Genomic DNA, 10,548 nt, shown 5'->3' with positions numbered 1-10,548 from the left:
AATCGGATGTGGCAGATGATATGTTCAAGCTTAATTTGCTGACATTATTCATAAACACGTTTACAGAGACAAAGATGAGTGGGGCAAGCCGTAATAATTGTCTGGAGAAATTAGCAAGGTGTGAAAATATTCAAAAGATTGATTGGTGCAAGTATATAGTGGAATGTTTGGAGAAGGGCAAAATACAAATGGAGGCCAAATGACTCAAACTTTTATTACACAGGTCCAGTCACTCTCTTACTGGTAAGTAACTTCAATTATGTGCATTTAGTTTTGTACTAATTTTAATTCTTTAATGAAAATAAGTAATGATAACTCATTAATTATGTTGTTACGACTTACGTATGCGGACAAAGTAATTTTGAATGGCTATAATCTCCGTAGATCAAGGCCATTGATAAAACAGATTGACTCAGTGGATTTGGAAATGTTGGAGGAGCGTGGATTGCGAATGGGAAAATTTGGAACACTAGAGTTTCGTGGAGATGGGGAAGTGGATCTTATTGATGTAAATGATGATGAGGATAAGCTGGTAAGTTATTTTATTATTTATGTCAGGTAATTCGCGTAAAAAATAATATTATACATAAGAAAAATGTGTAACTGGTTTTAATAATAATGACAGGTAGGGGTGGAATCAATTGAAATGCTATATTGTAGGATCTGTGATGATAAGAAAAAAATATGAGGAAACAAGTAAGAAGGGGTTAGAAGATGATGCAAATGATGATGAGGTAAAAGACTGGCCATGAAAGGTGTGCTAACTTTTTAATGAAAAGACTATGGAATCTGGAGATAATAGCTCACCTGCAAATGAAGCGACAATGAAAACGCCCGTTAAAGTATTCCGATATGCAATGTTCTGATCCCTGGTTTTTTGAATATGTCTAATGAAATTGTGGAAAGGAGCATGAGAAAGAAAAAGGATTTTTGAAAAGATGACATACCATTATTCGATTTGAGAATAACACAATTGAATGAGGAAGATAAAAATATGGATGATTAGGAAGGAAGTAAGACAGTAATTAGATATACAAAAAAAATCTATAGCGGAAGACAAAATAAAGAAAAGAACTGGAAAAAATCTTATGGAAAGTGAAATGGTGCATGTTGTTGACTTCAAAAATGGGAAATGTAAAAGGAAGGGGAAACTTGGACAATTGATGTGTTCTCCATATGTAGATCGAATTACAGACGTGGATGAGGCGGTTAAAGATGATGAAAACGTTGTGGCTCAAAGCATAATAGCATGGGGGAAAGATAAAGGGTAAGAATGTACATTTTATGTGACTCAATGGAAATAGATTTTTTTTGTGATAGTTTTATTGTATTATGTCACAAATGGCAGGGAAATTATATGGGAAACTATTGAAGGTCATGGAATGCATTTGGAATTTGCACGTATGTTAGCTATGAGAACAAAAGTGCATACCAATGTAATAGACGCATGGGCTGCTTTCTTTAATAAAACTGAGGAACTGAAGTCTGAGGCTTCTTACTCTAGGATGTACTTCACATGCGATATGATTGTAAGTTATTTAATAATAATATGTATGTTCTATGTCATATTATTATAATATGGTCGATATTTTGTTATCATAAAATAGACGTTGTACATGGTTAATGAAGCTGTAGATGAGGAGATGAGGTACAATAAATTCAGAATTATGTTTGTAGTTGTGATTAGTGACATAGCAGACAAACCATATTTGAAAACGGTGGACTTGGTATGGAATTGTTTCATTTTACAATATTTAAACATGATTTGTATCACACATTTATGTTGAACTGATGCTGATATTGTTTAACTGTAGGTTTTCATACCAATTATTGTTGATGACAGTTACTACCTAGTGTGTTTTTGCTTGAAAAGGGCTGCATTTTATATATTTGATCATATTAAGAGGTCGGGGACAATTGAGTCTACATATGAGAATAGACCACATATACTGGTTAGATTTGTTGTTTACTTAATCAATTCATATATAGATCATCATTATTGTTGTTATATATTTATTATAATATGAATTAGTATTTAATTTGACATGCAACAAAGTTTCTTTTGTCGTTATCTGAATAATGTTGAACACAAAAAAGCAAACTTGTTACTTAAAAAAGAAGCTATGGTTATAAAAATGAAGTGCCAAAGGAAAATAGTTGGTGTTGACTGTGGAATTTTCCTTATGTGACACATGGAAACATACATGGGAGAAGCGACACATAAATGGGGTTTCAGTTTATGTGTTGATAATAAAATTCAAGAAAAGATGTTGGGAAAATTAAGGTATAAGTATCCGGATAAGTTGATGATGTCGGATTTTAATGTTATGAAGCAAACATTTGTGAAACATTATGTAGCTGTCAAAAAAATGGATAGGTTTGAAAGGATGAAGCTGATTGAAAAAAAGAAGAAGGAAATCACAGGTGTGGTGTAGTAGAATGATCTGTGAAGAAGATGGTGTTTTTTAATTAGGTTTTTTAGTATTATAAAAGCTGATGAACGTTTATGAACTTTGAAGTGTTCTGTTATGTTGTTTTTTTGGAATATGGTAATTTTGTTTGGATTTGTATGTATTGGACGTATTCTAAATAAAACTATGTGATGGGTTTATTTAGTGTGTGAAAAAATGGTTATTATAAGTAGTGTGAACCTAAATTTTGTGTATCTTCCATATGTAATATATGACATATGACAGTTAGCAAAGGTAACACATTTATAAGAAATATGACTCATATTGTAACACCCCGAGATTCAGGTGCATTTCTTTTACCCTTATTCTTTGCCAATTAGTCATGATTAACCCTTGTGTGGAGAAAACTTAGCAAGTGAGTACGTTGGGCGTACCATAGGGGTACGCTGCGCATACTCGTGTGCTTAGTTTGGACGCGGAGTCGCCAAGGTACGCTGGGCATACCCAGAGTTACGCCGGGCGTACCCGACCCAGGTGCAAAACCCTAATCCGTCTTGCGCACTATTTAAAGGGTGCTAAGGCTCATTTCTCAGCCTCCATATCAGTGAGTGAAACCCTAAAAGAGAGCTTCCCATCGTCCTTAGAGTGTGTGAGTGATATTGGAGCTAATTGTGCTTTGGTGACCTAGTGAAGAAGAAGGAAAGGAGATCTTGGAGGCTAAAGCTTGAGGTGCCATTTTGGATCTGAGATCTACAGAGCAAGGGACTACACTTAGAGGTATAAAGTTCAAAACTTTCCTCTTCTTTTGATTGTTGTTGCATGAGCCATTTCTAGGGCTAAAAAACCCCCAAAGGTGGAGACTTTATGAGTGTAAAGTGCTCCATGGTCCGAGATCTGTCCCTATTCAGTGCTATTAGTGATTTAGAGCCATAAAGTTTCCGTCTTTAGTGTTAGTTTGAGGTCATGATTGAGTAATAAGCCTTCTAGAGTTAGAGGATGGAGTATTATTGTAGTTGGTGGCTTGTTCAGCCATGCAAAGGCATAAAGTCATCAAGTTTATGGATTAAGAGGCTTAGATGAGGTCAGATCTGGAAATTGGATGCGGGTCTTAACTGTTTAAGACCTCAAGAGCTAAGGGGCTGAAGCTGGGGAGTAAGCTGGGCGTAATCCCAGTACGCGCCGCATACTGGGTGGCGTTCCCCGTTTCTGAGATGCAGCCGGGTACGCTCAACGTACACATCTGGTACACGCAGCGTAACCCGGGAAGTTGACTTTGGGTTGACTTTTAGGGTATGGTCTATTGTGGGGCCTTTTGAGTTATGAGAGGGGTAAAATGGTCTTTTACCCTTCTGAGAGTGTCATAAGAGGACATAGTCTAGCCTTTGAGAGCTATAATAATTAGGGTATTTATTTTATATGATTAGGCGGAGGCTAGACCAGCGTTTACCGAGTCAGAGATTTACCGAGACACCCGAGGCGAGTCTTCTCACTATACTTTACCTAGTGTGGTAACAGAGCTATGTGATAGAGTATTTTAGAGTTATATGCCAATGTGATTGCATGTTATATATGTGTTGTGATTTATTGTGATATGTGATATACATGATTCAGAGTTACAGAGTTAGGACCTTCGGGTCCACAGAGTTAGGGCCAGAGGGCGCATAGAGAGTTGGGGCTGGAGGGCCCCACTGAGACACATTGACCTGAGGGTCAACAGAGTTACAACCTCGAGTGGCTATTATGTTTAGAGTGGTATATTGGGGAACTCACTAAGAATTTATGCTTACAATGTTATGTGTTATGTGTTTCAGGTACCAGTGATGATCGCGGGAAGGCCCCGACATGATTCGTACACACACATGGGATTTTATTTATTTCGATCTTGGGGGAATGTTTTGTGAAAGAAGGATATGATACAATGACATTGTATTAATAGATGTGTTTGAAAAAATGTGTTTTGAAGATGCGAAAAATTGTTTTAATTTTTACAGTGTTATAGGTTGCTATCAGAGCCTTGGTTTGAGGGATTCGGGTGCACCTTCGGGCATATCTGAACTCAAACTGAGGATTTGAGGAAATTTTGATAATAAAATAGTTTTAAAAAGAGTAAAAAGAGCTTTCGAGACAAAACAGAGCAGAGTCGTGTGTACGAACAGCCAGCGCCCGAAAGGTGATTTGCCAAAATACCATTACAATACGTGTTATAAGATATGATATGATATGTTATATGATGAGTTATATTATACATGCTAGAGTAGACTAGGTATTCTTATTAGGACTAGAGTGGCCTGATATGTGATGCCTTAGTCTAGGATGTCCTGCTGATAGGGATGCTTCAGAGTGTTTAGATAGCAGCAAGGAGGTTATGAGAGATCTGCTAGCGAGCATCATATGATTAGAGAGAGTAGAGTACTTGGGATTTGGGACTCTGGGAGGAGGACTTGGGGTGAAAGCTGATGTGGTGTGGATGGTAGTATTGGGCCCGTACTACTGAAGACACCAGGTCAGTGCACAGTCCAAGTAAGAATCCTTAGAGTACCAAGAAACAAGTAGGGAGGAGTATTCGAGTGTGAGTATACTCGAGAAAGTCCCTGATATTTTTATGTTGTATTCCAGAGAGAGGGAGATCATGGTTAGGACACGCCACACACCAGAGGACAACGGTTCGAGTGACGAGGAGATCCGTAGGATCATCCACGAGGAGGTGGCTGCGGCCATAAGGGCAGAGACACCAGAGATGTTCGGGTCTATCAAGACCACACTGATTGAGACATTTGATGAGAGATACACTGCTCTTTCTGAGGCTGTAGTTGCAGCAGCCACTGCGGCTATAGCTGCGACTAGGCCGCAGGGTGGTGATGCGTTGTTGTTCCGAGAGTTCAGCAGCACAAAACCACCGGAGTTTGACGGGACCCAGGACCCGATTGCGGCAATGAGGTGGATTTCAGAAATAGAGGGGTGTTAATTTACTTGCTCATCTCCAGAGAATTTGAGATTCCGGTTCACGTTGAACCAGCTTCGCTTGGGAGCGAAGGATTGGTGGAAGTTTGTGACGGCACACTATACGCCTGCTGAGCTTGCTACAGTGACCTGGGAGAGGTTCACTGCTATGTTCCGAGATGAGTATGTTCCCCAGGTGGAGAGGGAGCGTTTGGCCCAGGAGTTTCTGAACCTAAAGCAGGGTACTGAATCTGTTATAGTGATTACGATGATGTTCCATGAGCGGGCGATGTTCTGCCCAGAGCACATGTCCTCCAAGCAAGCACGCATGAGCCGATATCTGAGCATTTTGAGGAGGTATATACGAGATTTCGTGGCGAACTCGACGTACCGGACATTTTCCGAGCTCCAGGTAAATGCCCGGAAGAGGGTGATAGAGCTGGAGACCCATGCTAGGGAAGAGGCTGAGTCTCAGGGGAGGGATCGGCGACCGATGCAGTCTCAGCCAGTAGCCAAGTGGGCCAAGCCCGCTGATTCGAGATCAGGGAGTCAGAGGGGGCACACTTGTGGCAAGTGCGACAAGAGCCATGATGGGGTGTGCAGAGTAGGGTCTTGCTACAAATGTGGCAAGGAGGGGCATATGGACAAGGATTGCCCCAAGTGGTTTGCAGTATGTTTTCACTGCAACCAGATCGGACACCAGAAGGCAGAGTGTCCACAGCTGTCGGGATCAGCACAAGGAGCATCTTCGAGATCTGCCCCTGCTACTATCAGAGTTACTGAGAGCCGGCCAGTGAAGGCCGAGGCACCGAAGGCATGAGGGAGAGCCTTTCAGTTGACCACATAGGAGGTCCGCGCAACGCCTGATGTCGTGGCTGGTACTTTTCTTTTGAGTTATGTACCTGCCTTGGTGTTATTTGACTCGGGTGCGAGTCGGTCTTTTGTATCTTTGGCTTTTAGTCAGCACATCAGTGTTAGTCGTGAGGCGTTGAGTCGACCTCTGAGAGTTTCCATAGCTGACGAGATTTCGGTGCATGCCACAGAGGTGATCCGAGGGTGTGTACTCGAGATTTTCGGTGTTGAGCTTCCAATAGATTTGGTCCCTATTGCGATGGGGGATGTCTGTGTCATCGTGGGCATGGACTGGTTGAGTAGATTCAGAGCGGTTATCGACTGCGAGCGACAGCTGGTGACCATACGAGACCCTAGTAGGGGAGTTCTTACGGTGTACGACGAGGGTACACGTTCTGGGTCAGCATTTTGTTCGGCCGCTAGAGCGAGACAGTGTATACAGCAGGGCTGTAGGGGCTTTGTAGCGTATGTGATGGATACGAGGGTTGATTCAGAGAGACCGAGGTCAGTTGATGAGGTTCCGATAGTACGTGAGTTCCCGGACGTATTTCCGAAGGAGTTGCCCGGCGTACCTCCTGAGAGGCAGGTGGAGTTCAGTACTGATTTGGTTCCGGGGGCCACGCCTATCGCCAAGGCGCCCTATCGCCTTGCGCCTCCAGAGATGCAGGAGTTATCCTCGCAGCTTCAGGAGCTGCTGGGATAGGGGTTTATTCGGCCGAGTAGTTCGCCGTGGGGAGATCCTATCCTTTTTGTCAAGAAAAAGGATGGTTCACACCGGATGTGCATTGATTACCGGGAGTTGAACAAGCTGACAGTCAAGAACCGTTACCCATTGCCGATGATCGACGATTTGTTCGATCAGTTGCAGGGAGCATCTTGGTTTTCCAAGATCGACTTGAGGTCTGGATATCATCAGGTGAGGGTGCGAGATGAGGATATGCAGAAGACATCGTTTAGGACTCGTTACGGGCATTACGAGTTTGTGGTGATGCCTTTCGGGCTCACCAACGCACCTGCGGTGTTCATGGATCTCATGAACAGGGTGTGTAGACCGATGTTGGATCGCTCGGTGATCGTATTCATCGATGATATTTTGGTGTATTCGAGATCTAGAGAGCAGCATGAGGAGAATCTGAGGGAGATCCTAGGGGTCTTGAGATCGGAGAGGCTTTATGGCAAGTTCTCCAAGTGTGATTTCTGGTTACGGGAGGTCCAGTTCCTAGGACATCTCGTTAACCAGAAAGGGATATTGGTCGACCCAGCCAAGATTGAGGCAGTGATGAGTTGGGAGGTGCCGAGGTCACCCACCGAGATCAGGAGTTTCTTAGGGATGGCATGCTATTATCGGAGATTTATCAGGGATTTCTCCAAGATCACCGTGCCACTCACCAGGTTGACCCGGAAGGGTGTTGCTTTTTCATGGGGCTCAGAGCAACAGGCCTCCTTCGAGACACTTCGCCAGAGACTGTGCGAAGCCCCAGTCTTAGCCCTTCCTGAGGGGATGGAGGACTTTGTGGTATATTGTGACGAGTCGATATTGGGGTTGGGAGCGGTTGTGACAACCCGAAATTTCCATTTGGCCAAACCCTAAAAGTCAACCACTACATGTCGTAAGTTAATGACAACACCTAGTCATTAGGACTAGAGTTTATGACCGTAAACTCTAGAGTTTACTGCCATAAACTCTTTGAGTTATGACATCAAAACCGTAAACTCCAAGGGAGTTTACCCTTGAACCCTAAACACCCTAGCTTTGCTCTACCAATACTTGGATGCAATCCTTGTGAGCTTTAACACTTTAATCAAAGTGTTTTCATGTTCTAGAGTCTCTCAACTTATTTTATAAGTTATAATTTGGCTAATTATTTATATATATGTTCATTATATGATAAACTAGGCTCGTGCGTGTGTACAAGTCTTCATTTGTCACCTAGCACCGTACCCGACACTTCAATCCAATCCACTCACCACAAGTGAGTTCATACCCCTTGAATTAACCTTTGAAATACTTTTAAATGTTTTAAATGCTTTTATGGGAGGGAATACAAGTTGAATACTTATAGTTATTACATCAATCACATGTAATTAATAACTACAAAACCAATGATTTTATTACCGTTCAAACTGTTTATCAAACTCTTTTACTTCAGTCTGCTTTGAAAACTATTTTACTATCAAATACTATTACTGAAACTTTTTTACACTTATTATAAATTGCATGCCCGTATATGTATAGTTATATAAGCAATGTTTGAAAGGCTTAGGAAGGCCGTCCGCCTGTTTCCTTTTCCTCGATTTGGATGTGGTCTGGTGGGATATCGGGAAGTCACCCGAAGGCCGTTTCAATATTGATTATATATCATGTGTACATATATAGACATAAAAGTGCTTCCATATTCATGCGTACTAGATTACATCATTAATAAGCTACCATCGGGGTAGCACATGATCATACTTGCACTATTGCTAGATCAATGAGTTAGTTCATTCATGAGTCAATACTTATTACTATGAGAACATATACAACTATACTAGAAGGAGAACATATACAACTATACTAGAAGAAGAACATATACAACTATACTAGAAGGAGAACATATACAACTATACTAGAAGGAGAACATATACAACTATACTAAAAGAAGAACATATACAACTATACTAGAAGGAGAACATATACAACTATACTAGAAGAAGAACATATACAACTATACTAGAAAGAGAAACCTTACATTACATATACATGAATACGTTAACAAATTGTGATCCACTGTATCGGAGCATGCCTTAATTGTCATGGCCCGAGTTGTAGTCAGAATTCTCTTGGAGGGAGAGCGTGAGTTTGCGTACAGATCTATACTGGATTGACTATCCTACACCTTGCTGCTAGCTACAACCGGACCTGCAGGTCTATGGGGGCCAAACGTCATTTCTATTTTTACGAACATACCCTTGTCGTTAATATTAGTCGATAGTATGGTACAATTAATCACATGATACCTTAATATAAATCCGGTTTAAGGTAGTTAGTACATCAGTAGTTCCTATAATACAACACTACAATACTACAATAATTTACCCTTTACATATATTTAGTGATTATTTCACTTAAACGCTTATGTACAAACTATATTTGATTAAATGATAGTTACACTTGGGAAATTACTCACTTTTACAATACACGAACATACAAAATAGTTAAGCCTTGGTAGAAGGCTACTATTAATAGAAAATATAGGTTTTTCTGAGAGATTCAAACTTTTACTAACATTCACATACTTTTATCACCGATGTTTTACAAACTCATGTTTAAAACTATGTTCAAATGTTTTGATACAAACACTAACACTAAAATACTTATGAACTCACCAGCTTAATGCTGACAAACTCTTTCAAAATAACTTATATTCTCAGGTCACCAATAGACAAGTACCGAGGCCAGCTTTTGAGAAGATGGAGCACATCCAAGACTCATCTTATTATTTTGATTTACTTTTTGGTGTCTATAACTGTACTGAACACACTTGTATTAAAATTATATATTTAATGCAATGGATGATGTTGTTTGCTTATTTACTGTTATACTGTGTTGTGATACTTTACATGACGTCCTCCGCCCCAGAACGTTTCCGCCGTTCTTGGTTTTGGGGTGTGACAGATTGGTATCAGAGCATTGTTTATAGTGAATTGAACATATCAACCCATAAAAGATATACTAACTATAAACCCATTTGGGATTAAAACACTCTGACCAAGAGTCTATACTGTAAATATTAAAATATTTAATTAAGTATACTAGTCTGCATTCATACTAAAATCAGTGTCACAATGACAAGAACAAAAGTATTACGATTGTTAAATATCACAAGTGAGCTTGGGGATGTATGGTCAGTCCTGGGAATGGCATAGCCTGATCAACTATGGTGGTCCGAGGAGTGATTAGCATATGCCCTAGAATGGTTGTGATATGTTAACAAGTCTAAAAACTTACCAACAATACTACAAGGAGATCAGTAGAACCTAAACTTAAACTACTATAGGTGTATTTTGTACTACTACAAGATACTTATATACTAGATTCTTATACCTCTCTTCTCGTGTAGATTTAAATGGTTGGATTCCATCATGGCGACCCGTACTTTCCAAATGAAGGCAATGCTGGGTGGATCGAAGAAGAGCCCGAAGATGAGCATCCAATCCCTTTGGACGATCACCTCGCAGAAGGCTTTTCTGATGGATCTGACTCTGAGCTTGAATTCAACAACCTACCGCCAGTAGGTCAAGCCCCAAACAACAACCCCCGACCAGCTTTCCCAGGTCCCACTCCCTTGTGGGCAACCAACTT

This window comes from Lactuca serriola, chromosome 3 (assembly GCF_051521515.1).
Source record: "Lactuca serriola cultivar US96UC23 chromosome 3, Lser_US96UC23_V15, whole genome shotgun sequence".
Lineage (NCBI taxonomy): Eukaryota > Viridiplantae > Streptophyta > Magnoliopsida > Asterales > Asteraceae > Lactuca > Lactuca serriola.
This window is presented reverse-complemented; position numbering follows the sequence as displayed.